Source organism: Pleurodeles waltl, chromosome 2_2 (assembly GCF_031143425.1).
Source record: "Pleurodeles waltl isolate 20211129_DDA chromosome 2_2, aPleWal1.hap1.20221129, whole genome shotgun sequence".
Taxonomy (NCBI): domain Eukaryota; kingdom Metazoa; phylum Chordata; class Amphibia; order Caudata; family Salamandridae; genus Pleurodeles; species Pleurodeles waltl.
Window position 1 is genome coordinate 274,226,164 of NC_090439.1, and position 27,361 is coordinate 274,253,524.

Genomic DNA, 27,361 nt, shown 5'->3' on the forward strand with positions numbered 1-27,361 from the left:
TTCTGAAAACTAGAGACCTAGGGGAATCCAAGATGGGGTGACTTGTGTGGCTCGGACCAGGTTCTGTTACCCAGAATCCTTTGCAAACCTCAGAATTTGGCTAAAAAAGCACATGTTCCTCACATTTCTGTGGCAGAAAGTTCTGGAATCTGAGAGGAACCACAAATTTCCTTCCACCCAGCGTTCCCCCACGTCTCCCGATAAAAATGATACCTCACTTGTGTGGGTAGGCCTAGCGCCCGCGACAGGAAACGCCCCAAAGCGCAACGTGGACACAGCCAAATCTTTGAAGGAAAACAGAGGTGTTTTTTACAAAGTGCCTACCTGTAGATTTTGGCCTGTAGCTCAGCCGCCACCTAGGGAAACCTACCAAACCTGTGCATTTCTGAAAACTAGAGACCTAGGGGAATCCAAGATGGGGTGACTTGTGTGGCTCGGACCAGGTTCTGTTACCCAGAATCCATTGCAAACCTCCAAATTTGGCTAAAAAAACATATGTTCCTCACATTTCTGTGGCAGAAAGTTCTGGTATCTGAGAGGAGCCACAAATTTCCTTCCACCCAGCGTTCCCCCACGTCTCCCGATAAAAATGATACCTCACTTGTGTGGGTAGGCCTAGCGCCCGCGACAGGAAATGCCCCAAAGCGCAACGTGGACACAGCCAAATTTTTGAAGGAAAACAGAGGTGTTTTTTGCAAAGTGCCTACCTGTAGATTTTGGCCTGTAGCTCAGCCGCCACCTAGGGAAACCTACCAAACCTGTGCATTTCTGAAAACTAGAGACCTAGGGGAATCCAAGATGGGGTGACTTGTGTGGCTCAGACCAGGTTCTGTTACCCAGAATCCTTTGCAAACCTCAAAATTTGGGTAAAAAAACACATGTTCCTCACATTTCTGTGGCAGAAAGTTCTGGAATCTGAGAGGAGCCACAAATTTCCTTCCACCCAGCGTTCTCCCACGTCTCCCGATACAAATGATACCTCACTTGTGTGGGTAGGCCTAGCGCCCGCGACAGGAAACGCCCCAAAGCGCAACGTGGACACAGCCAAATTTTTTAAGGAAAACAGAGGTGTTTTTTACAAAGTGCCTACCTGTAGATTTTGGCCTGTAGCTCAGCCGCCACCTAGGGAAACCTACCAAACCTGTGCATTTCTGAAAACTAGAGACCTAGGGGAATCCAAGATGGGGTGACTTGTGTGGCTCGGACCAGGTTCTGTTACCCAGAATCCTTTGCAAACCTCAGAATTTGGCTAAAAAAGCACATGTTCCTCACATTTCTGTGGCAGAAAGTTCTGGAATCTGAGAGGAACCACAAATTTCCTTCCACCCAGCGTTCCCCCACGTCTCCCGATAAAAATGATACCTCACTTGTGTGGGTAGGCCTAGCGCCCGCGACAGGAAACGCCCCAAAGCGCAACGTGGACACAGCCACATTTTTGAAGGAAAACAGAGGTGTTTTTTGCAAAGTGCCTACCTGTAGATTTTGGCCTGTAGCTCAGCCGCCACCTAGGGAAACCTACCAAACCTGTGCATTTCTGAAAACTAGAGACCTAGGGGAATCCAAGATGGGGTGACTTGTGTGGCTCGGACCAGTTTCTGTTACCCAGAATCCATTGCAAACCTCCAAATTTGGCTAAAAAAACACATGTTCCTCACATTTCTGTGGCAGAAAGTTCTGGAATCTGAGAGGAGCCACAAATTTCCTTCCACCCAGCGTTCCCCACGTCTCCCAATAAAAATGATACCTCACTTGTGTGGGTAGGCCTAGCGCCCGCGACAGGAAACGCCCCAAAGCGCAACGTGGACACAGCCAAATTTTTGAAGGAAAACAGAGGTGTTTTTTGCAAAGTGCCTACCTGTAGATTTTGGCCTGTAGCTCAGCCGCCACCTAGGGAAACCTACCAAACCTGTGCATTTCTGAAAACTAGAGACCTAGGGGAATCCAAGATGGGGTGACTTGTGTGGCTCGGACCAGGTTCTGTTACCCAGAATCCTTTGCAAACCTCAAAATTTGGCTAAAAAAACACATGTTCCTCACATTTCTGTGGCAGAAAGTTCTGGAATCTGAGAGGAGCCACAAATTTCCTTCCACCCAGCGTTCCCCCACGTCTCCCGATAAAAATGATACCTCACTTGTGGGGGTAGGCCTAGCGTCCGCGACAGGAAACGCCCCAAAGCGCAACGTGGACACAGCCAAATTTTTGAAGGAAAACAGAGGTGTTTGTTGCAAAGTGCCTACCTGTAGATTTTGGCCTGTAGCTCAGCCGCCACCTAGGGAAACCTACCAAACCTGTGCATTTCTGAAAACTAGAGACCTAGGGGAATCCAAGATGGGGTGACTTGTGTGGCTCGGACCAGGTTCTGTTACCCAGAATCCTTTGCAAACCTCAAATTCTGTCAAAAAAAACGCATTTTCCACACATTTCGGTGACAGAATGATCTGGAATCTGAGTGGAGCCACAAATTTCCTTCCACCCAGCGTTCCTCCACGTCTCCCGATAAAAATGATACCTCACTTGTGTGGGTAGGCCTAGCGCCCGCGACAGGAGACACCCCAAAACGCAACGTGGACACATCACATTTTTTCATTGAAAACAGTGCCTACCTGTAGATTTTGGCCTCTAGCTCAGCCGGCACCTAGGGAAACCTACCAAACCTGTGCTTTTTTTAAAACTAGAGACCTAGGGGAATCCAAGATGGGGTGACTTGCGGGGCTCTGACCAGGTTCTGTTACCCAGAATCCTTTGCAAACCTCAAATTCTGTCTAAAAAAACACATTTTCCACACATTTCTGTGGCAGAAAGTTCTGGAATCTGAGTGGAGCCACAAATTTCCTTCCACCCAGCGTTCCCCCAAGTCTCCAGATAAAAATGATACCTCACTTGTGTGGGTGGGCCAGGTGCCTGCAACAGAATAAGGCCCAAAACTTGTAGAGATAGAGGGGATAGCACAGCAAGTTTATAAGGACATATTCTTTTATACATCTTTAGACTGACTCTGCTTTGGGGACCCACATAAGTGAGGTGTCATTTTACTTGGGAGACTGAGGGGAACACTGGGGAGTAGGAATTTTGTGCTGGAGTGGTGATCCTACGAAGAAAAGTAAGGAAAATATGCTTTTTTAAGCACATTTTGAGGTTTACAGAGGAGTCTGGGTAAGAAAATGTTGGGGGATCCACGCAAGCCACACCTCCCTGGACTCCTTGGGGTGTCTAGTTTTAAAAAATGTCTGGGTTTGGTAGGTTTCCCTAGATGAAGGCCACACACAGGACCAAAAACATAGGTGCCCTCTCCCCCCCAAACACAGGTAGTTTTGTAATATATCGTTTTGATGTGCCCACATACGTCCGTGATGTGCCAAACACTAAAATTTTGAAAAGAAACACACTTACGTTATGTGAAAAAGACCCCTCACCCACCAACCAAGTTGGTGGCATGCTTCATCATCGGGGTCCCACCTGAGGCACCTAGCGTGTCACAGGTGTGCTGCGACGCCTGATTACAGCGGAGCAGGTTTTGTCATTTTTACCACACATACTGGTTGGATTTGGCACGAGGGTGAGTGATGGTTCAGTGGATCAAATTTTACTAACAAGAGCTTTCCCAAAAATGAAATGCACTGTTAGTAACTGAAAGGCAAAAAACTGAACCAATGACTCACAGCTCGTGAGCTGTAAAGCCGCGACAAGGCACCAACCGCTTTACAGTCCATTCACACAACTTTCATACATGACAAACACAAGGCCATTCACACCGCCAGCCAAGGGCCCAGCACATTACAACACTCACATCGACAGACAGCGCCACTCAAGGGCCCATCACTTACATACGCCCACATGCCTGATACAACAATCACACCAGCTGATGGGAGTGTGTGGACTGGTGTTTGGCTGGCAGTGTGTTGCAGTAGCCAACAGCAAGTCAATATGTACACTCTCAGCCAAGCCCCACACCACACACAATGGCATCATTTTTTTTTTTTTTTTAACAGAGTAACCCCTAACTAAGTAGAAAGAATTACAAAACTACAAACACAAAAGCTCTAACTAAGAACATGACTGAAATGCTAACCATGAAACTAAACACATGAAAATACAATACAGACATGAGTTTACACTCATGGTTGTTCCCAGAAATTCTTCTGGGTGTGGTAATTCTTAAAACAAGCACAGACACACAGCCCAGGCTTTGAAGGACAATCTGGGCAGTACATTCGAGTCTCCCTCCGGATACCTCTTCGAAAGCACACTCTACATTTCTTAGCTGGAAAGTCTTTTTTGGGTGTGGGAGGAATGTGCTCAGCAAAGTGGCGATCTTTCAATCTAGCCACATCCTCCACCACTGCTTCTCTAGGAACTCTGGCCTGTTCCACCACAATAAGGCTCTCTATCACTGACTCCTGAAATTTCACAAATGTCATCTTTGACTCTGGAGACCTATCCCTAAACACAATAAAAGCATTGAAGGTTGCTAAGTGGAAGAGGTGAAGTGCTAACTTCTTATACCAAACGTAAGACTTACGAATAGCAGTATAAGGTTCCAACCTCTGGTCAACTCTATCTACACCTCCCATGTGCTTATTATAATCTAAAATGCACACAGGTTTGCGCACTTCAGCAACCTGGCCCCAAACAGTCACAGGGGAAGTACTCTAATCATGGATGGTACTTAGCATGTAGACATCCCTCTTGTCTGAAAATTTCAAAGCTAGCAGCTCCTCGTTCCGCAAGGCAAAGCACTGTCCTCTCTCAAGTTTTTTACAGACAAGCTCCCTTGGATAGCCTTTCCGGTTAGAACAGATTGTGCCACAAGCAACTGTGTCCACTCTAAACAATTCCTTGAACAATTGCACACCAGTGTAGAAGTTATCTACATACAAATGGTGACCTTTATTGAACAGTCGTCTACCAAGATCCCACACAATTTTCTCAGTAACTCCAAAAGTGGGAGGACAACCAGGGGGGTCAATATTGGAATCCCTACCAGTGTACACACGGAAACTATACACATATCCTGTCCTACTTTCAGACAGCATATACAATTTAATTCCATATCGTGCCCTTTTGCTAGGAATGTACTGCCTAAAAACCAAACGACCCTTGAAGAGGACCAAAGACTCGTCCACACTTAACTCTTTGCCTGGAACATAGACCTCCGAAAACCGATCTACAAAATGATCAAGGACAGGCCTAATCTTAAAAAGACGGTCAGAATCTGGGTGATCTCGTGGCAAGGCTAATGCATTGTCAACAAAATGCAGCATCCTAAGAAGAAGCAAATACCGATTACGACTCATGGTCGCTGGAAATATAGCTGTTGCCATCAAGGGACTAGTAGACCAATAAGAAGCCAGTGGCGGCTTCCTTATCAACCCCATCAAAAAAGTCAAACCCAAAAACTTTTTTAACTCCTCCAAATTTGTGGGAATCCACTGGGCAGCTCTAGAGTGTGGCCTAAGTCTAGCAGCGTTGTCCCTCAAATGCTGCTCCGCATACAAATTAGTCTGCTCAACAATCTCTTCCAAAAACATATCATCCATGAATAACTCAAAGAAATTGATAGGCATAAATTTCTCTGTATTGGCGTTACACCCCGGGAGACCAGTAAAGGCAGGCAACTCTGGCTGCTCCATGTTTGGGGCAATCCAGACATCAGGTCTTATAACGGGAAACCTTTCGGCCCCAGGTTGCTGCACTATTGGCACATCAATGTCCTCCTCTAAAACAGGCCCTTCATCTGCACTGAGTGTGGCTTCATCATCAGAAGATTCCCCTCCAACAGAAACATCACTGCCAGAATCTCTGACTTCCTCCTCTGCCTCAGATGCAGAGTCCGTCTCATAGTCATGATCTCTCCTGCTAAAATTAACTGGACAAATTCACCACCAACAACCAGCACTGTGTAAGACAAGTAACAAAGTGTAGCTTTGTTAGTAAGAGTTATAAACTCAAAAACTACACTGCTCACTTGCCTGAAAAAGCTTGATTCACCAGTAACTACACAGCAATCACCAATGATATCCCACTAAAAATAAATAAAGAAAGGCAAATTAGAAATAAGACAAAACAAATATCATTGTGCACAAACCTAAGAACAATTTCACACACAATCCTGCATGTAGTTCACCCCATACAAACATGTCATTCATGCATGGCAACAATACTCCTTTGGAGTAAATTGTTTTTACTTACCTACAACATGCAACTGTGCAAACTGCAGGTCAACCACCGCCAAAACCGCAAGGAGCCACAGCAAATAAAGCAAAAGCTTTGAACTAGAACAAAAAGGTGGAAAACATTTTTTATCACAAATGCAAAGACTTCTTCAGTTGACAAACACCCCACCATCAAACATTTAGAAATTGGTGCCTAAGTGGATTCTGTCATAGGGGCAGATGGGCCTACTAAAAAAATAGGCCTGTCTGCCCCAAGGAAGCCAGAAAATACCTTTAGTAGTGTGTCCCCATGGAGAGCGACCCTTGCCAAAGGGGACAGCCCTCAAACAAACAAAAAAACACACACAACACTATCCCTGGTGCCTAAGTGGCTTCTGCCCCCCTTGGGGGCAGGTGGGCTTAAGAAAATAGGCCCATCTGCCCCCAGGGGGTGTAGAAATGGCCAACAGGTCAATGCCCCCCTTGGGGGGGCGCCCCGTGACCAAGGGGACGCCCACCCCACAAAAAATAAAAATAAAAAAAACCCTGGCGTTCTAGTGGTTTCTGCCCACCTTGGGGGCAGACCAGCCAAAAAATAATAGGCTGATCTGTCTCCAAGGGGTGCAGAAATGGCCTGGGTACATGTGCCCCCAAAGTGGGGGGCGACCCTTGCCCAAGGCCCCCCCCCATCCACTAACACACACACACACACACACTATCCCTGGTGTCTAAGTGGCTTCTGCCCCCCTTGGGGGCAGGTGGGCCTAACAAAATAGGCCCATCTGCCCCCAGGGGGTGTAGAAATGGCCAACAGGTCAATGCCCCCCTTGGGGGGGCGCCCCGTGACCAAGGGGACGCCCCCCACAAAAAAAACAAATTTAAAAAAAACCCTGGCGTTCTAGTGGTTTCTGCCCACCTTGGGGGCAGACCAGCCAAAAAATAATAGGCTGATCTGTCTCCAAGGGGTGCAGAAATGGCCTGGGGCATGTGCCCCCAAAGTGGGGGGCGACCCTTGCCCAAGGCCCCCCCCCATCCACTAACACACACACACACACACTATCCCTGGTGTCTAAGTGGCTTCTGCCCCCCTTGGGGGCAGCAGGCCTAACAAAATAGGCACATCTTCCCCCAGGGGGTGTAGAAATGGCCAACAGGTCAATGCCCCACCTTGGGGGGGCCCCCATGACCAAGGGGACGCCCCCCCACAAAAATAAACAAATAAAAAAAAATCACTGGCGTTCTAGTGGTTTCTGCCCCCCTTGGGGCCAGACCAGCCTAAAAATAATAGGCTGATCTGTCTCCAAGGGGTGCAGAAATGGCCTGGGTACATGTGCCCCCAAAGTGGGGGGCGACCCTTGCCCAAGGCCACCCCCATCCACTAACACACACACACACACACACACACTATCCCTGGTGTCTAAGTGGCTTCAGCCCCCCTTGGGGCAGGTGGGCCTAACAAAATAGGCCCATCTGCCCCCAGGGGGTGTAGAAATGGCCAACAGGTCAATGCCCCCCTTGGGGGGGGCGCCCCGTGACCAAGGGGACGCCCCCCCACAAAAAAAAACCAAATAAAAAAAAAACCCTGGCGTTCTAGTGGTTTCTGCCCCCCTTGGGGGCAGACCAGCATAAAAATAGTAGGCTGATCTGTCTCCAAGGGGTGCAGAAATGGCCTGGGTACATGTGCCCCCAAAGTGGGGGGCGACCCTTGCCCAAGGCCCCCCCCCATCCACTAACACACACACACACACACACACACTATCCCTGGTGTCTAAGTGGCTTCTGCCCCCCTTGGGGGCAGGTGGGCCTAACAAAATAGGCCCATCTGCCCCCAGGGGGTGTAGAAATGGCCAACAGGTCAATGCCCCCCTTGGGGGGGGCGCCCCGTGACCAAGGGGACGCCCCCCCACAAAAAAAAACAAATAAAAAAAAAACCCTGGCGTTCTAGTGGTTTCTGCCCCCCTTGGGGGCAGACCAGCCTAAAAATAATAGGCTGATCTGTCTCCAAGGGGTGCAGAAATGGCCTGGGTACATGTGCCCCCAAAGTGGGGGGTGACCCTTGCCCAAGTCCCCGCCATCCACTAACACACACACACACACACACTATCCCTGGTGTCTAAGTGGCTTCTGCCCCCCTTGGGGGCAGGTGGGCCTAACAAAATAGGCCCATCTGCCCCCAGGGGGTGTAGAAATGGCCAACAGGTCAATGCCCCCCTTGGGGGGGGCGCACCGTGACCAAGGGGGCGCCCCCCCCCAAAAAATAAACAAATAAAAAAAAATCCCTGGCGTTCTAGTGGTTTCTGCCCCCCTTGGGGACAGACCAGCCTAAAAATAATAGGCTGATCTGTCTCCAAGGGGTGCAGAAATGGCCTGGGTACATGTGCCCCCAAAGTGGGGGGCGACCCTTGCCCAAGCCCCCCCCCATCCACTAACACACACACACACACACTATCCCTGGTGTCTAAGTGGCTTCTGCCCCCCTTGGGGGCAGGTGGGCCTAACAAAATAGGCCCATCTGCCCCCAGGGGGTGTAGAAATGGCCAACAGGTCAATGCCCCCCTTGGGGGGGCACCCCGTGACCAAGGGGTCGCCCCCCACAAAAATAAAAATTTTTAAAAAAACCCTGGCGTTCTAGTGGTTTCTGCCCCCCTTGGGGGCAGACCAGCCTAAAAATAATAGGCTGATCTGTCTCCAAGGGGTGCAGAAATGGCCTGGGTACATGTGCCCCCAAAGTGGGGGGCGACCCTTGCCCAAGGCCCCCCCCATCCACTAACACACACACACACACACACACTATCCCTGGTGTCTAATTGGCTTCTGCCCCCCTTGGGGGCAGGTGGGCCTAACAAAATAGGCCCATCTGCCCCCAGGGAGTGTAGAAATGGCCAACAGGTCAATGCCCCCCTTGGGGGGGCGCCCCGTGACCAAGGGGACGCCCCCCCCCCACAAAAATAAACAAATAAAAATAAATCCCTGGCATTCTAGTGGTTTCTGCCCCCCTTGGGGGCAGACCAGCCTAAAAATAATAGGCTGATCTGTCTCCAAGGGGTGCAGAAATGGCCTGGGTACATGTGCCCCCAAAGTGGGGGGCGACCCTTGCCCAAGGCCCCCCCCATCCACTAAAACACACACACACACTATCCCTGGTGTCTAATTGGCTTCTGCCCCCCTTGGGGGCAGGTGGGCCTAACAAAATAGGCCCATCTGCCCCCAGGGGGTGTAGAAATGGCCAACAGGTCAATGCCCCCCTTGGGGGGGGCGCCCCGTGACCAAGGGGACGCCCCCCCACAAAAATAAACAAATAAAAAAAAATCCCTGGCGTTCTAGTGGTTTCTGCCCCCCTTGGGGGCAGACCAGCCTAAAAATAATAGGCTGATCTGTCTCCAAGGGGTCCAGAAATGGCCTGGGTACATGTGCCCCCAAAGTGGGGGGCGACCCTTGCCCAAGGCCCCCCCCCCATCCACTAACACACACACACACACACACTATCCCTGGTGTCTAAGTGGCTTCTGCCCCCCTTGGGGGCAGGTGGGCCTAACAAAATAGGCCCATCTGCCCCCAGGGGGTGTAGAAATGGCCAACAGGTCAATGCCCCCCTTGGGGGGGTGCCCCGTGACCAAGGGGAGGCCCCCCACAAAAAAAAACAAATAAAAAAAAAACCTGGCGTTCTAGTGGTTTCTGCCCACCTTGGGGCAGACCAGCCAAAAAATAATAGGCTGATCTGTCTCCAAGGGGTGCAGATATGGCCTGGGTACATGTGCCCCCAAAGTGGGGGGCGACCCTTGCCAAAGGCCCCATCCACTAACACACACACACACACACACACTATCCCTGGTGTCTAAGTGGCTTCTGTCCCCCTTGGGGGCAGGAGGCCTAACAAAATAGGCACATCTGCCCCCAGGGGGTGTAGAAATGGCCAACAGGTCAATGCCCCACCTTGGGGGGGCGCCCCATGACCAAGGGGACGCCCCCCCCACAAAAACAAACAAATAAAAAAAAATCACTGCCGTTCTAGTGGTTTCTGCCCCCCTTGGGGGCAGACCAGCATAAAAATAGTAGGCTGATCTGTCTCCAAGGGGTGCAGAAATGGCCTGGGTACATGTGCCCCCAAAGTGGGGGGCGACCCTTGCCCAAGGCCCCCCCCATCCACTAACACACACACACACACACACACTATCCCTGGTGTCTAAGTGGCTTCTGCCCCCCTTGGGGGCAGGTGGGCCTAACAAAATAGGCCGATCTGCCCCCAGGGAGTGTAGAAATGGCCAACAGGTCAATGCCCCACCTTGGGGGGGCGCCCCATGACCAAGGGGACGCCCCCCCACAAAAATAAACAAATAAAAAAAAAATCACTGGCGTTCTAGTGGTTTCTGCCCCCAGCCTAAAAATAATAGGCTGATCTGTCTCCAAGGGGTGCAGAAATGGCCTGGGTACATGTGCCCCCAAAGTGGGGGGCGACCCTTGCCCAAGGCCCCCCCATCCACTAACACACACACACACACACTATCCCTGGTGTCTAAGTGGCTTCTGCCCCCCTTGGGGGCAGGTGGGCCTAACAAAATAGGCCCATCTGCCCCTAGCGGGTGTAGAAATGGCCAACAGGTCAATGCCCCCCTTGGGGGGGCACCCCGTGACCAAGGGGACGCCCCCCCACAAAAATAAACAAATAAAAAAAAAACCCTGGCGTTCTAGTGGTTTCTGCCCCCCTTGGGGGCAGACCAGCCTAAAAATAATAGGCTGATCTGTCTCCAAGGGGTGCAGAAATGGCCTGCGTACATGTGCCCCCAAAGTGGGGGGCGACCCTTGCCCAAGGCCCCCCCCATCCACTAACACACACACACACAGACACACATACTATCCCTGGTGCCTAAGTGGCTTCTGCCCCCCTTGGGGGCAGGTGGGCCTAACAAAATAGGCCCATCTGCCCCCAGGGAGTGTAGAAATGGGCAACAGGTCAATGCCCCACCTTGGGGGGGCGCCCCATGACCAAGGGGACGCCCCCCCCCAAAAATAAACAAATTTTAAAAAATCACTGGCGTTCTAGTGGTTTCTGCCCCCCTTGGGGGAAGACCAGCCTAAAAATAATAGGCTGATCTGTCTCCAAGGGGTGCAGAAATGGCCTGGGTACATGTGCCCCCAAAGTGGGGGGCGACCCTTGCCCAAGTCCCCCCCATCCACTAACACACACACACACACACACACACACACACACTATCCCTGGTGTCTAAGTGGCTTCTGCCCCCCTTGGGGGCAGGTGGGCCTAACAAAATAGGCCCATCTGCCCCTAGGGGGTGTAGAAATGGCCAACAGGTCAATGCCCCCCTTGGGGGGGCACCCCGTGACCAAGGGGACGCCCCCCTCAAAAATAAACAAATTAAAAAAAAAACCTGGCGTTCTAGTGGTTTCTGCCCCCCTTGGGGGCAGACCAGCCTACAAATAATAGGCTGAGCGGTCTCCAAGGGGTGCAGAAATGGCCTGGGTACATGTGCCCCCAAAGTGGGGGGCGACCCTTGCCCAAGGCCCCCCCCATCCACTAACACACACACACACTATCCCTGGTGTCTAATTGGCTTCTGCCCCCCTTGGGGGCAGGTGGGCCTAACAAAATAGGCCCATCTGCCCCCAGGGAGTGTAGAAATGGCCAACAGGTCAATGCCCCCCTTGGGGGGGCGCCCCGTGACCAAGGGGACGCCCCCCCCCCCACAAAAATAAACAAATAAAAAAAAATCCCTGGCATTCTAGTGGTTTCTGCCCCCCTTGGGGGCAGACCAGCCTACAAATAATAGGCTGAGCGGTCTCCAAGGGGTGCAGAAATGGCCTGGGTACATGTGCCCCCAAAGTGGGGGGCGACCCTTGCCCAAGGTCCCCCCCCCCATCCACTAACACACACACACACACACTATCCCTGGTGTCTAAGTGGCTTCTGCCCCCCTTGGGGGCAGGTGGGCCTAACAAAATAGGCCCATCTGCCTCCAGGGGGTGTAGAAATGGCCAACAGGTCAATGCCCCCCTTGGGGGGCCCCCCGTGACCAAGGGGACGCCCCCCACAAAAAATAACAAATAAAAAAAAAAAACTGGCGTTATAGTGGTTTCTGCCCACCTAGGGGGCAGACCAGCCAAAAAATAATAGGCTGATCTGTCTCCAAGGGTGCAGAAATGGCCTGGGTACATGTGCCCCCAAAGTGGGGGGCGACCCTTGCCCAAGCCCCCCCCCCATCCACTGACACACACACACACACTATCCCTGGTGTCTAAGTGGCTTCTGCCCCCCTTGGGGGCAGGAGGCCTAACAAAATAGGCACATCTGCCCCCAGGGGGTGTAGAAATGGCCAACAGGTCAATGCCCCACCTTGGGGGGGGGTGCCCCATGACCAAGGGGACGCCCCCCCACAAAAATAAACAAATAAAAAAAATCACTGGCGTTCTAGTGGTTTCTGCCCCCCTTGGGGGCAGACCAGCCTAAAAATTATAGGCTGATCTGTCTCCAAGGGGTGCCGAATAGGCCTGGGTACATGTGCCCCCAAAGTGGGGGGCGACCCTTGCCCAAGCCCCTCCCCCATCCACTAACACACACACACACACACTATCCCTGGTGTCTAAGTGGCTTCTGCCCCCCTTGGGGGCAGGTGGGCCTACAAAAATAGGCCCATCTGCCCCCAGGGGGGGCAGAAATGGCCAACAGGTCAATGCACCCCTTGGGGGGGCGTCCCGTGCCCAAGGGGACGCCCCCCCCACAAAAAAAAAAAAAATCCCTGGCATTCTAGTGGTTTCTGCCCCCCTTGGGGCAGATCAGCCTAAAAATAATAGGCTGATCTGCCCTAAAGGGGGGCAGAAATGGCCTTAAAAGACCCTTGCCCAAGGGGGCACCCCCCCATCCACTACACACACAATCCCTGGCGCCTAAGTGGCTTCTGCCCCCCTTGGGGGCAGATGGACCTAAAAAAATATAGGCCGATTTGCCCCCAAGGGGGGCAGAAAAGGCCAACAGTTCTCTGCCCCCCCCACATAAATACACATAAAAATAAAAAACCCTGGTGATCTAGTGTTTTCTGCCCCCCTTGGGGGCAGATCTGGCTAAAAAGTAGCCAATCTGCCCTCAAGGGGGGCAGAAATGGCCCTAAAAGACATGCCCCCCAAAGGGGAGCGACCCTTGCCCAAGGGGGCACCCCCCCATCCACTACACACACAATCCCTGGTGCCTAAGTGGCTTCTGCCCCCTTGGGGGAAGATGGACCTAAAAAAAATAGGCCGATCTGCCCCCAAGGGGGGCAGAAAAGGCCAACAGTTTTCTGCCCCCTTGAGGGGGGCGCCCCTTGCCCAAGGGGGCACCCCCCCACACATAAATGCACATAAAAATATAAATCCCTGGTGATCTAGTGTTTTCTGCCCCCCTTGGGGGCAGATCTGGCTAAAAAGTAGCCAATCTGCCCTCAAGGGGGGCAGAAATGGCCCTAAAAGACATGCCCCCCAAAGGGGAGCGACCCTTGCCCAAGGGGGCACCCCCCCATCCACTACACACACAATCCCTGGTGCCTAAGTGGCTTCTGCCCCCTTGGGGGAAGATGGACCTAAAAAAAATAGGCCGATCTGCCCCCAAGGGGGGCAGAAAAGGCCAACAGTTTTCTGCCCCCTTGAGGGGGGCGCCCCTTGCCCAAGGGGGCACCCCCCCACACATAAATGCACATAAAAATATAAATCCCTGGTGATCTAGTGTTTTCTGCCCCCCTTGGGGGTAGATCTGGCTAAAAAGTAGCCAATCTGCCCCCAAGGGGGGCAGAAATGGCGGTAACTAATTGCCCCCCAAAGGGGAGCGACCCTTGCCCAAGGGGCCGCTCCCCGCCAACAAGAAACAGGAAAGTAAACAAAAAAAATAAATCCCTGGTGTCTAGTGGGCATTCCTGCTGCCCGATCGCAATGCGATCGGGCAGCAGGAATGCTCAAAGAGACACCGGGGGAAAGGAAAAGCCTTTCCTTTCCCCCAGTGCCTCTTTAGACCAAACCCCCCACCCACCGGGAAGAGGAACTCACCTTTTCTCCGCTCGCCGCACAGGAAGCAAATGACTTCCTGTGCGGCGAGAACCCCATAATGAAGTCAGCGCGCGATCGTGCGCTGACGTTATTATGGGGGGTGGGGGGGTCGGGGTGGAAGGGGAAGGGCTTCCCCTTCCATCCCTGACTTTGGGGGGGTGGGGGGAAGCACACAGAGAGAGTGAGAGCGCTCCCTCTGGACTGTGTGCCGAGGACGTAGTGGTTACGTCCTCGGCACAGCAGCACTGTGCCGCAGGACGTAACCACTACGTCCGCGGCACAGAAGGGGTTAAACACCCACCCCAGACATCCTTCCTAAATTCAACCAAACATTTACAATGTGTGTACCTGGACCATTGTGGTCCCCTGACACCTGATAGTGCATACAAATAAATCTTAGTCGCTGTTGACTCATGCTCCAGATATCTATGGGTTTAGCCACTATGCTCGGCTGATGCTCAAACTGTTATTAAAGATTTGCAAGTCTTTATCAGCTCATATGCAGTTGCGGCTTTCCGCTTGTACCAGGGCCCTACTTTAACCTCAAGGGCTTTCAGGGACACCATGGCTTTGTTAGGGGTCCAATTGTATTATTCATCTCTGTTAAACCTGACACCCTTAGGGTGGTTACCCTCAATATTTTGCCTGCCTCCCTCCACTTTTTGACACCGTTTTTCAGATTTTAGCACTCGTCACACTTTACCACTGCTAACCAGTGTTAAAGTGCATATGCTCTCTCCCTTAAAATATGGTGACTGTCTGGTTGGCAGTCAGGTTACGCCCTGTCCAAGCAAGGACCCTCACTCTAGTCAGGGTAAAAGAGAATCCCCCTCAGTTACCCCCCTGCCTACCCCCTTGATTGCTTGGCATGAGCAGTAGGCTTAACTTCAGAGTGCTAGGTGTAAAGTATTTGTACAAACACACAGACAGTAACGTAATGAAAACACTACAAAATGACCCAGCACTGGTTTAGAAAAATAGGAAATATTTATCTAAACAAAACAAGACCAAAACTACAAAAATCCACAATACACAAGTCAAGCTATCAATTAAAAAGCAAAAAGAGTCTTTATATAGTTTAAAACACACGCTAACACTGTTAGCATGAAAATGTACCTTGGGTGCTTCAAAAATAACCCCGCCCAGGCAAGTGTGCATCAAAAAGGGCTTGCGATGCGTAGATTTCACTCACAAGCGAGACCTGGCGTTGTTTCTCCTTTCGTCAGGTCGGGGCTCGTCATTTCTTCTCTCCGCAGGAGAACAATGCGTCAATCCGGTCAGCACTCTTGGGTCCGGGCAGGCATTGCGTTGTCTTTGCATGCCCAGTGGTACTTGCGTCGGAAATCCAGCCGCACAATGATCTGAAAACCACACAGCGCGGGTTGCGATCTCCCAGCCTCCGTCAGCGATGCTGAGTGTTGTTTCTCCAGCTCCGTGTGTCGATTCTTCGGTCACGTTTCTGGCGAGCGCCGATTTTCAGCTGTGGAGCCGGTGGCACGCCGTTTCTTCAGCCACAGATCGGAGTTGTGTCGATCTTTTCCCCACACGACGCTCTGTGCATGGATTTCCAGTCTTTGCCCTCTTACTCTGGCAGAAGCAGCAACTGCAGGATAGCTCTACAAAGCACAGTCACAGGCAGGGCAGCTCTTCTTCCTCAGCTCTTCAGCTCTTCTCCAGGCAGAGCTTCCTCTTGTTTCCAGAAGTGTTCTAAAGTCTGGGTACCCTTCTTATACCCATTTTCTCCTTTGAAGTAGGCCTGCTTCAAAGTAAAGTCTCTTTTGAATGTGAAATCCTGCCTTGCCCAGGCCCCAGACATTCACCAGAGGGTTGGAGACTGCATTGTGTGAGGGCAGACGCAACCCTTTCAGGTGTGAGTAACCACTCCTCCCCTCCCTCCTAGTACAGATGGATCATCAGGAAATGCAGACTACACCCCAGCTCCCTTTTGTCACTGTCTAGTGTGAAGTGCAACCAGCCCAACTGTCAAACTGACCCAGACAGGGAATCTGCAATCAGGCAGAGTCACAGAAATGGTATAAGCAAGAAAATGCTCACTTCCTAAAAGTGGCACTTTCAAACACATTGGGGGTCATTCTAACTCTGGCGGGCGGTGGAGGCCGCCCGCCAGAGTTCCCCCCTCCAGGATACCGCTCCGCGGTCAGGAGACCGCTGCGGTTATTCTGTGTTTCCCGCTGGGCTGGCGGGCGACCGCCAGAAGGCCGCCCGCCAGTCCAGCGGGAAACCCCCTTCCCACGAGGAAGCCGGCTCCGAATGGAGCCGGCGGAGTGGGAAGGTGCGACGGGTGCAGTTGCACCCGTCGCATATTTCAGTGTCTGCTGAGCAGACACTGAAATACTTTGTGGGGCCCTCTTACGGGGGCCCCTGCAGTGCCCATGCCATTGGCATGGGCACTGCAGGGGCCCCCAGGGGCCCCACGACACCCCATACCGCCATCCTGTTCCTGGCGGGCGAACCGCCAGGAACAGGATGGCGGTATGGGGTGTCTGAATCCCCATGGCGGCGCAGCAAGCTGCGCCGCCATGGAAGATTCAGCAGGGCAGCGGAAAACCGGCGGGAGACCGCCGGTTTTCCTGTTCTGACCGCGGCCAAACCGCCGCGGTCAGAATGCCCTGCGGGGCACCGCCAGCCTGTTGGCGGTGCTCCCGCCGACCCTGGCCCCGGCGGTCAATGACCCCCATAATCTTAAAATCAACTTTACTAAAAGATGTTTTTTTAAATTGTGAGCTCAGAGACCCCAAACTCCACATGTCCATCCACTCCCAAATGGAATCCACACTTTAATCAGATTTAAAGGTAGCCCCCATGTTAACCTATGAGAGGGACAGGCCTTGCAACCGTGAAAAACGGATTTAGCAATATTTCACTGCCAGGACATATAAAACACATTACTACATGTCCTACCTTAACCTTACTCTGCACCCTTCCCTTGGGGCTACCTAGGGCCTTCCTTAGGGGTGCCTTACATGTAAGAAAAGGGAAGGTTTAGGCCTGGCAACAAGTGGGTACACTTGCCAAGTCAAATTTAGAGCTAAAACTGCACACACAGACACTGCAGTGGCAGTTCTGAGACATGATTACAGAGCTACTAATGTGGGTGGCACATAATTTGATTTATAGGCTCTGGCACCTCTAGTGCACTTTAATAGGGACTTACTAATAAATCAAATATGCCAATCATGGATAAACCACTCAACAATACAATTTACACAGAGAGCATATGCACCTTAGCTCTGGGTAGCAGTGGTAAAGTGCTCAGAGTTCAAAAGCCAACAGCAACAGTTCAGAGAAATAGGCGGCAGGAGGTAAAAATATTGGGGATGATCCTGCATAAACTAAGCCCAACAGTGACATTGGCTCATAACCAATTGGCTTATTTAATTTACTTACAAGACCCTAGTAAAATGCTCTACACGTGCCCATGGCCTGTAGATTAAATGCAACTAGTGGCCCTGCAGCACTGATTGTGCCACCCACATAAGTAGCACCTTAACTATGCCTCAGGCCTGCCATTGCAAGGCCTGTGTGTGCAGCTTCACTGCCAATTTGACTTGACATGTAAAAGTACTTGCCAAGCTTTAACCTCCCCTTTTTTTACATATAAGTGACCCCTAAGGTAGGCCCTAGGTAACCCATAGGGCAGGGTCCTATGTAGATAAAAGGCAGGATATATACCTATGTAGTTTATATGTCCTGGTAGTGTAAAACTCCTAAATTCATTTTTCACTGCTGTGAGGCCTCCTCCTTTGATAGGCTAACATTAGGGCTACCCTCATGTACTATTTGAGTGGTAGATTCTGATCTGAAAGGAGTGACAGGGTTATTTAGTATGGCCAGAATGGTAATACAAAATTCTGCTGACTGGTGAAGTTGGATTTAATATTACTATTTTAGAAACGCCACTTTTAGAAAGTAAGCATTTCTCTGCACTTAAGTCCTTCTGTGCCTTACAATCCATGCCTGGCTGGGTTAGTTGACAGCTCCCTTGTGCTTTTCACTCAGACAACCCCAAACACAGGATGATCAGTCACACCTGCACACATCTGCATAGTGAATGGGTCTTCCTGGGCTGGGAAGGTGGAGGTCCTGACACTTACATGTCAAAGGACAGTGTCCTGCCCTCACACAATGGACTGCCAAACCCCCTACTCGGACCCTGGCAGACAGGATGGAACTGAAAGGGGACCTTGTGCACTTCTAAGCCACTCTTTGAAGTCTCCCCCACTTCAAAGGCACATTTGGGTATTTAAACTGTGTCTCTGACCCTACCAACTCAGACAATTCTTGACAAGATACTTACTGGGAACTAGAACCTGCAACCTGCTAAGAGAAGCTACCTGACTGCCCAAAGGACTCACCTGACTGCTTTGCTGTAAAGGACTGCTGCCTTGCTGTTGCCCTGCTGCCTTGCTGCCCTCTAGCACTTCTGAGAAGTGCTCTCCAATGGCTTGGATTGACCTTGCCTCCTGTTTCCTGAAGTCTCAGGGCCAAAAACACTTGGGCCCTCATTCTGACCTTGGCGGGCGGCGGAGGCCGCCCGCCAAAGTCCCGCCGTCAGGTTACCGTTCCGCGGTCGAAAGACCGCGGCGGTAATTCTGACTTTCCCGCTGGGCTGGCGGGCGGTCGCCTTCAGACCTCCCGCCAGCCCAGCGGGAAAGAGGCTTCCACGATGAAGCCGGCTCGGAATCGAGCCGGCGGAGTGGAAGCTGTGCGACGGGTGCAGTTGCACCCGTCGCGTATTTCACTGTCTGCGCAGCAGACAGTGAAATACATTTAGGGGCCCTCTTACGGGGGCCCCTGCAATGCCCATGCCAGTGGCATGGGCACTGCAGGGGCCCCCAGGGGCCCCGCGACCCCCCCTACCGCCATCCGGATCCCGGCGGTCGGACCGCCGGGATCTGGATGGCGGTAGGGGGGGTCGGAATCCCCTCGGCGGCGCAGCAAGCTGCGCCGCCTTGGAGGATTCAATGGGGCGGCGGTACACTGGCGGGAGGCCGCCAGTGGTGCCGGTCCGACCGCGGCTTTACCGCCGCGGTCGGAATCCCCATTGGAGCACCGCCGGCCTGTCGGCGGTGCTCCCGCGGTCCTCCACCCTGGCGGTCTTTGACCACCAGGGTCAGAATGACCGCCTTAATCTCTGTAAAGAACTCCTTGTGCAGCAAAAAGCAACGCACAACCTGCCAGAATCGGTACAAAGCCTGCCCTGCGGTGAGAAAATCACTGCATCGCTGAACCAGAATGATGCAGCCTGGCTCCCTGAGTGGAAATCGACGCAGCACCAGCGTTGCAACTGGAACTTCAACGCACGGCCCAGTGGATCGACGCATCACTGAACCGGAATGACGCAGCCCGACTTCCTGTGAGAGGAATTGACGCAGCTCCTACCGTGTAACAGAAATTTCCCCTCCTCGCCCACCGGATCTATGCAGCTCCTGTGACTTTGTCCTGCATGCCCAAGATTTCTCTGCATCGTTGCCAAGGCGTCCAAATACTCCCAAACCCGCAGAGGATCTAAGCCTGTGCACTGGAAATCGATGCAAAGCCCTTGTTGCGTGGAAAAGCCAACCAAAGACCCCATTTCTAACAATCTTCATTTCATTGTGAGGGAAAAAGTGTTGTGGAGAGAATAAGCCCGGATTTAAGGCAATCATAACAGCTAGAGTATTAGGCACGGGTCATAGTTGGCTTAATCACCTGCATGGAGTCCAGAGAGCACTTACTAATCTTCCCAGAAGTTCCCAGGGGATCCAGGGGCGTACCTCATATGAATGCCTGTTCAGAACACAAATGTATGGTGCAGATCTTTACGGTCCTGGCACAGAGGTGGCAGATACACCTTTTGACATGAATGAACGTGTCAATGTCTTGCAAAACTTACAACAGTTCCATGATGACAACGTATCTGTCAGTGCCGCCTCCTTGGGAATAAGGGATGTACCAATAAAACCTACTGACTAGATTTCTAAAGTTGGGGATCTAGTGCGGTAAAAGATTGCTGTGAAAAAGGAGTTTGGTCCTTCCTATCATTCACCAGTTCCAGTCTTGGGAATACATGGTACCAGAACTGTCATTCTACCACCCTTGCCTGGTTCTAAAGAAAATCGCTTTGTCTCTATTGACAATGTCAAGCTACACCATATAGCTCATCATGTACAGCAGACCTAGAGAACTCCTGGGTAGCACCTGAATCCCTCTCACTACAGATCAAGATGTTCCTCTATAGGTTTTAAGCAGCAACACTGACAACTCTCCGAGCTTGGCGAGGGTGGAAAATGATCTTTCATTAGTACCATTAACTTCTGCGACAAGTAATGTCAACAACGTTGAGCGATTCTACCCAAATTCAACACAAACAGATGGTTTAGTCTACTATGAACCACTGAGGGAGACTTCTGCCAGCTCTCTCCTTCCAAACATGGCTCGTTTTTTTCACGAACTGCTTCTGGATATTTTACCAACATCAGTGACACTTTCACCGATTCAACTGCCTCTTATGCAACAGAAGACCTAAGCTGATAATTTGGCTAAAAATTAACTATTTTATTCTTCCATGGAACTATCTGTGGCTCTTATTAACTGTACTTACCTACCACCTTTGGATTGGGTTTGTCATCAGCTTCTTTTTACTAATACATGGTCATTACCTTCCTGAACGCTCTACAGTTGAATTGGTGGATGAAGTCCTAAAACCAAATTTTTCCTCCCATAAAGTCCACAGAAACTTGTCCCTAGTGAACATTTCAGCTATACCAGTTCCTGATGGTATTTTGTGGGATAAAGTATCATTTGATTTATATGGCCCTATGGAGTTCATCCAAATTTCATATGTGTTTAAACTTTCCATGAACGATGCAGTAACACCCGGAGTTGTTTCTGATGACTGGGATGTAAAAACAGCTGATTCTATGATGTCTGAATTGCAATATCACTGTATTTGAAAGTGAGGATGTTTATCAATCAAGAGAAAATTATGGAGATATGTTCTGTTATAATTATTATGGACATCATTTCATTCACAGAGGAAGTACCCCAAAGACTATTTTTTAAATTTTACACAATGGGATCACTGTCTGACTCCGCCAGTGGGGAGTTTTAAAATGTATTCTGAAACGTTTGCATATTTTTCTGGGCACAATGTGAAAAATGCTGAGTCATATTATTTTAATTTTAAATTGCCAGTGATGGAAAGTCAACATATTTTATTAACTGATACAAAATTGATTTATTCTGATTCCTTTGTTTTTTGGTTGGCTATAGAAGGCTATGAATATTGGCTGAAGTCGATTGACTAAAAAAGTGTGCGGTGAACTAAAAATTGGCAAATAAGGGGAACGGAAGCTTTATGTAGAGCATGACCGAAACCTGTTAAATTGTTATTTTAAATGAAACTGTACAGCAGACAAGTTATTTAGGCGTGGCAACAAATTAAGGATTTTAATGCGCCTCATATCTCTGACCCTATTTCAAATGGCAAAAATACATTCATGCAACTGAAGATCAGTTTGATGACTGGGTCCAAAATGGAACGTTTAACGCATCACTTTCACATCCTGGTGGGTGGTTATTGTGGCCTGTAGACACAAGCAGTTGTCATGCATGTTTTGTAATCTCCAAGGGGGGTTTTAGAACAAATATGCCAGACCCTCGCTATGTGTCATCAGAACATTCGGGTATAGTAACAACACACAGTGTAGGGAAATTATGCCAGCAATAGCTAAAGAGGTCCTCACTAGATGCTTTTAAAGAACACCTCAGTCTCCTGTCTAACAATACAGATTTGCAGGATTTCATGTTATGCCCCAGAGGACAACGTTGAAAGGTTTTCTTATATGCAGTATATAATGAAATTTGGAAACTTTCTTGACAAGAAGCTTCTGCCAGGTTAAGGCAGATAGATCAGGAACACTTACAGAAAGCATTAGCCATTGTAGATAATGGGATTAACACCTTGTCCGACCGCACATACACTCTAAACAACATTGTTTTTTCAGCAATAGACATATTGCAAATCGACATATCATCCTTACAAGATGGATAGAGGCAGCTAAGGTCCATTATGCAGTTATGTTTGACACTACAAACACTGAAAGCAGTTTGCGTTCCCTGGCAACATGTAAGTGCAAGGGACATATTTTCAACATTAAATGTAATGCAACAACAGCAAATAATGGCTAAGAGGGAAGCGACTTATGTCAAGTTAAACATTGAAAAATTAGAAAAATTGTCTTTTACTGTGGCTGAAATGCCATCTGCTGAATGGTTACTACATGGGGTTATTAATCTGCCTACTTCAACACTTCAATTCACATCCTGCTTGAAACACTTTCCAGTAGGCAGATATGAAAGGCTGGGAGATAGTTACATACATAAGGTGTGAAGCCTCCCTTTTCGTACAAATGTTTAAGTGGCATGAAAGAGGTCTTTCTAAGAAGCAGTGAATGCAGACTTCTGTAAGCTATTTGATGGTTTGTAAGCAGCTGTCCTTCCACGGGGCATGTAACGCTTTGGCAGCAAACTTAGCTCGCTAGCTAAAGGGAGTTCCAGTCCCCTTGATTAGACCTGCATTCCAGGTTCCCTCAAATGGAAGCTGTGAGAGCAGTTGTGGAAGGTGAGCTGGAATAGCTCATGTCATTTCAGACTCTGAAATTGTCACCTGTCGCGGGAATGTCCTTTTCCCCCGATACAACAGAGGAAAGTAGCAGATATTTGGCTTCATTTTGCTACTTTAAATGTGAATTTTGATAAGTTGAGCAGACTCAAGGTCTATTGTTTAAAAAAGATGTGGCGCTTATGTCTGCACACAAGACCTATTCAAGTTGCAAGGTCATCTGCAGAAATACAGTCCTTTTTAAGTACAAACTTTCCAAGACACTTTGGTGAACTTCTGGGATTAATATTTAATGCATCCAGTACTACTTGTGTTGCACATTTCTTTAAGGCTGTTGGTTCTGGTTTTGTTCACACCTTTTCCTCTGTATTTGGCTAAATACCGTCAGCCATACACTCAATATGTTTTAGCATTTCGGGGGATTTCTGATTACTCTGGCTATAATAGGTTGCATCCTGCTGTTGCTATTTTTTCTTCGTAATGGCTGTCCATTCACAACAAGGAGGACTGAAAGCGTTTCCACCATTGAAACCGTGTCGTGAACGCATGATGTAGTATTACGGAGCACCACTCCTGGACAAAATGGAGTGGGACTGGTCTTTGTCATTCAGACCGGTTTTGAATTGTGTACAGCCCGTTTTTCAATGTCTTTGGTGCGTTTTTGAATGTAGACAGAAAGTTTGTCTTTCTTTCGAACATGAGTGCACCTTGCTTTTCCTTGGTAACGATTTGGCTACCTCAGCAACTGCCGAAGTAGAATATGTGCTGGCTTCAATTGTCTTGGATATGATTGGCGATTTTAAATATTACTCTGACCTTTAGATTCGGTTTTATTGGTGCCACTGCTGATGTTTTAAATTGCCCCTTTTTAATATTCCACATGCTCAAGTGTCTTTTAACTTCTCAATATTGACATTCATGTATATATGCTTTTATGAATAAGTTTTAGTTGCTTTTATGTTTTAATTTTAGGCTTTTAACCACCTTTGAACTGGCAATGGGAGGTTGTTGTATGCTATTTTAGCCATGTTTTTAGATACATTATTTTGGCAACTAGGCCTGCCATTGTACACCTTAGCCCTGTTACATTTTATTCAGCTTCATTTTATTTTTCTAGCATGGGTCACATTTGCAATGCTGTTTCATTTTCTCTATGCAGTTATTCTTTCACATAAGAAAGCATTGCCTTTGTAGTAGGACATTCTTTTCACCTTGTGTTTTCCTCAAGACTGCAGCCAGATAGAGTTGCCAGGAAAGTGGTATGCTGTATCTCCAACATTCACAGAAACATACACATCCTTACATGGGGACATTTTCTCAGAACATTAGCTGTTTTATTATAAAACACTTCTCTGTCCCATACACATTAGAGGGAGATTCCAGCCAGGTGACCATGACTGCATGCTGATTGCCTTCACTACAGCTGCTTACTTAGACAACCGGATTACTGGCCTACATGTGGATAGTGTCTTTCAAGACAACAGGCGCCCTTGCTCAGGTATGGGGGATGATGTCTTCACAGGATGAAACCTGAAGGGTGGATTAGGGCTTATCACGCTGTGCTCTAACATAGCTTAGGTAGTAACCACAAATATTACGCATAGTGACAGTATGATGGGACTTTTTCTGTGTTTCACTCTTCTTTACACCATTTTGCTTCTATCGTGTTTTGCCATCCTAGTTATTGCAATTCATACCATTTTGTCTAAGATGTAGTTAATTCAGTAAACCTTATTGAACCATTCTCTGCCTCTGGTTGTCCTTGCATATGTGAGACTAATGTAACTGAGAGAAAAGGATGCAATCTGATCAACCACAATTCCCTTGAGGAGTACATTTCTGTCATGCGCTGCGTTGCCACAATTATCTCTGCTCTTGGGCAGAGATGAGGCACTGCTAGTTAGCTGGAAATCTCGGATTAGGCCAACAGTTGTCACATGCTGTGGGATTGGACTCAGTTCCCCACAGTTAGGTGATTTTGCCACCTGAATCCAATAGCCTCTTTGGGATAATGATAGCCTACGCAGCAACTTCTCCTCTCCCAGCGAGTTCAAGGAGGGATGTTCCTTTGATTACACCACCACAGAACATGTCTATGTCGGGAACCCCTGCAGCTAGGAATCCTGTCAGACCATCAGAAGAAGCTGGGTCACTTCATGATCACATCACCAGATGTGACCTTCCCCCAGCTGTTTGTCCCTATTTGGTTATATTAGTAGTCTACTGGGTTATGGGAAACTCTAGGCTCCAAGGCAATGTATTCTCGGAAATACTCATGCCAGAAGGGTTGGCTGGACTGGAAAAATGCAGAAGGTGTTCGACGATGACTGCATTATTGTCATCCTTAGGAAATCGAGAATGGCCAGGCACCTGACTGAGTCCTCAGGGCTAGTTTTTTCTCCCAAAGCAAGATACGGATCTTGCACCTTGGTTTATTTTATAAGGTTGCAGCCAGCAGGCTAAACCCCGTTCCCTTGCAGATACCCATTTTGTTGTGCTAGTTTTTAATACATTTTCCCCTTTGGGTGATGTGGCTGAAAACAATTGACTGAGCCCCCATAAGGCTCTAAGACTCTCTCCCAGCAAAGAGCCTGGGGCCTCCACTTCCCTTCCATCTTCCTTGGTCCGCATTAGTACCCATAATAGCTTAGCAGGGATAACACCACTCAATGAGTATACCCATACCTCCAGTGGGATCCTGAAGAATGGTGTGAAGATACTTTTTTGGAATGTGGCAGGTCTGCCTCAGTTCAGTTTGGTCCCTCAGGCGAGAGGACATAGGGTTCCAGGAATGCATGCGGGTTTTGCCAGAGGCTTGTTTTAGCTGCTTTGCTGTTTTTGTTACATACAAATGGCTTAGGTCTTGCCCTGTCTGCCAAGGTCTCTGATGCCCCCTCCATTGCTGGCAAAAAAGTTCCTGTATTATTATGCAGATGATGCCATTCTGATATTTAGAACTCCCAATGGCAAAATTCTTTCATGAATTTGTCACCTTTATGAGTTCCCTAGGTCTGGCCACCAATTGCTCCAAAACCTTCATCATGACATGTAACCAAAAGCAAACCAAGATGAGGGGTACTAGGTCGCAAGGCCATCCCCTGGCACTTAACCAGGATTTTTCTTACTTGGGCATAGTTTTTGACTCCAAGGGGAACTGAGGCCTTACAACTCAAGGTGCTGTGCACATTTTTAATTCTGACTGAATGCATTTTTAGCCAGGCTAGATGCATTGGAAACAAACCTGTGGCCCTCCCTATTGGAGGTATGTATGCGGAAATGTCTCTCCATTTTGATGTGTGGCACATGTACATGGGGCTCTAACAGAGTTTGCAAAATAGAGTACTGAGGAGACCTTTGGGAGTCCCACCTACCTGTTCCACTTTCATCTTGCAAGAGGAACCAAGGAGGGAATTTGTGGAGGACTCCATCCATCTTGCTCCATTGTTGCTATGGTGCCCAATATGGATCAACTCACATGCTTCAATAGGGAAACACTTCTAGATTGCCTGGTGTATAATAGAGGGCTAAACATTCCCTGGATTCATTATGTGCAGTCCGGGTTTGAGGACCTGTAAGTGTCGCAGTTTTTTCCACAGCCCTGAAACATTGTCTGAGTAAGTTGTTGGGCTTAATCCCTGTTTAAAAAGAACAGGTAGAATCTTAGACCCACAAAATAATCCTCTAAGACCTCTGTCAGAGAGTATGTTGCCCTGTATAACACCCCAGAAATGGCACCATAATTGGGGTGGATAGATTCTTCATGGGAGAAAATGATATTAACGCATTTCTGTCTAGGTTTTGTAGGATGGCATTTGAATTTTCCTTTTGGTCAGCCTGACACGGCTAGTATTGTGTATGCTTAGGGATACTCTATTGTGACAGTGATTTGAGAAAGGGAGCGTGTATCCCATATTTATCCCTGTGGGGGGTTCTTCTTTTTTCTCCCCTATAAAATTCTTCCATACCTCTGGAGTGACAGGTCCAATCTCATTCTGCCACTCCGTTACTCCTGTGTTGATTGTGTAGTATTTTGAAATGCCCTTGTGATGAAATCTTTCCACAAAGTCTGCTCTATTTTTTTTGTGTAAATTCTATCGGGACCTTACTAAAATGTATTTACTACCTATCATCAGGAAGCGAGGCATTTGCTTCTCCCTGGATACCCTGGAGTATCTTCAAGCCCTGGAGACTCTAACGATCTGTATTAATGTTTGCTCCTTTTTCAGACGTGCCACCAAAAGAAGAAATTCAATGCTGTTTTAACCTGTTTTAACCTGTTTTTAATTTTAGCATAGCAGTGTAGCATTTTTAGCTTCAAAAGGGATGCCATGAAATTAATTTGCACATTACGTAACAAAATACCATTTGATTTTTACTTGACTACCTGGGAAGGTGTCTTAAAGTTGGGGTGTCACCCCTCATATTTTAATTGCTGCTAATATTTTAATCCCTTTTTTTTTAAATTCCTTGCTCTGACTAGGGTGCCCATGTTGTATATAATCTAATGTAATTGTGATTAGTGATCTTTTTTTCTGTAATGTAGTGTGATGTATTTTT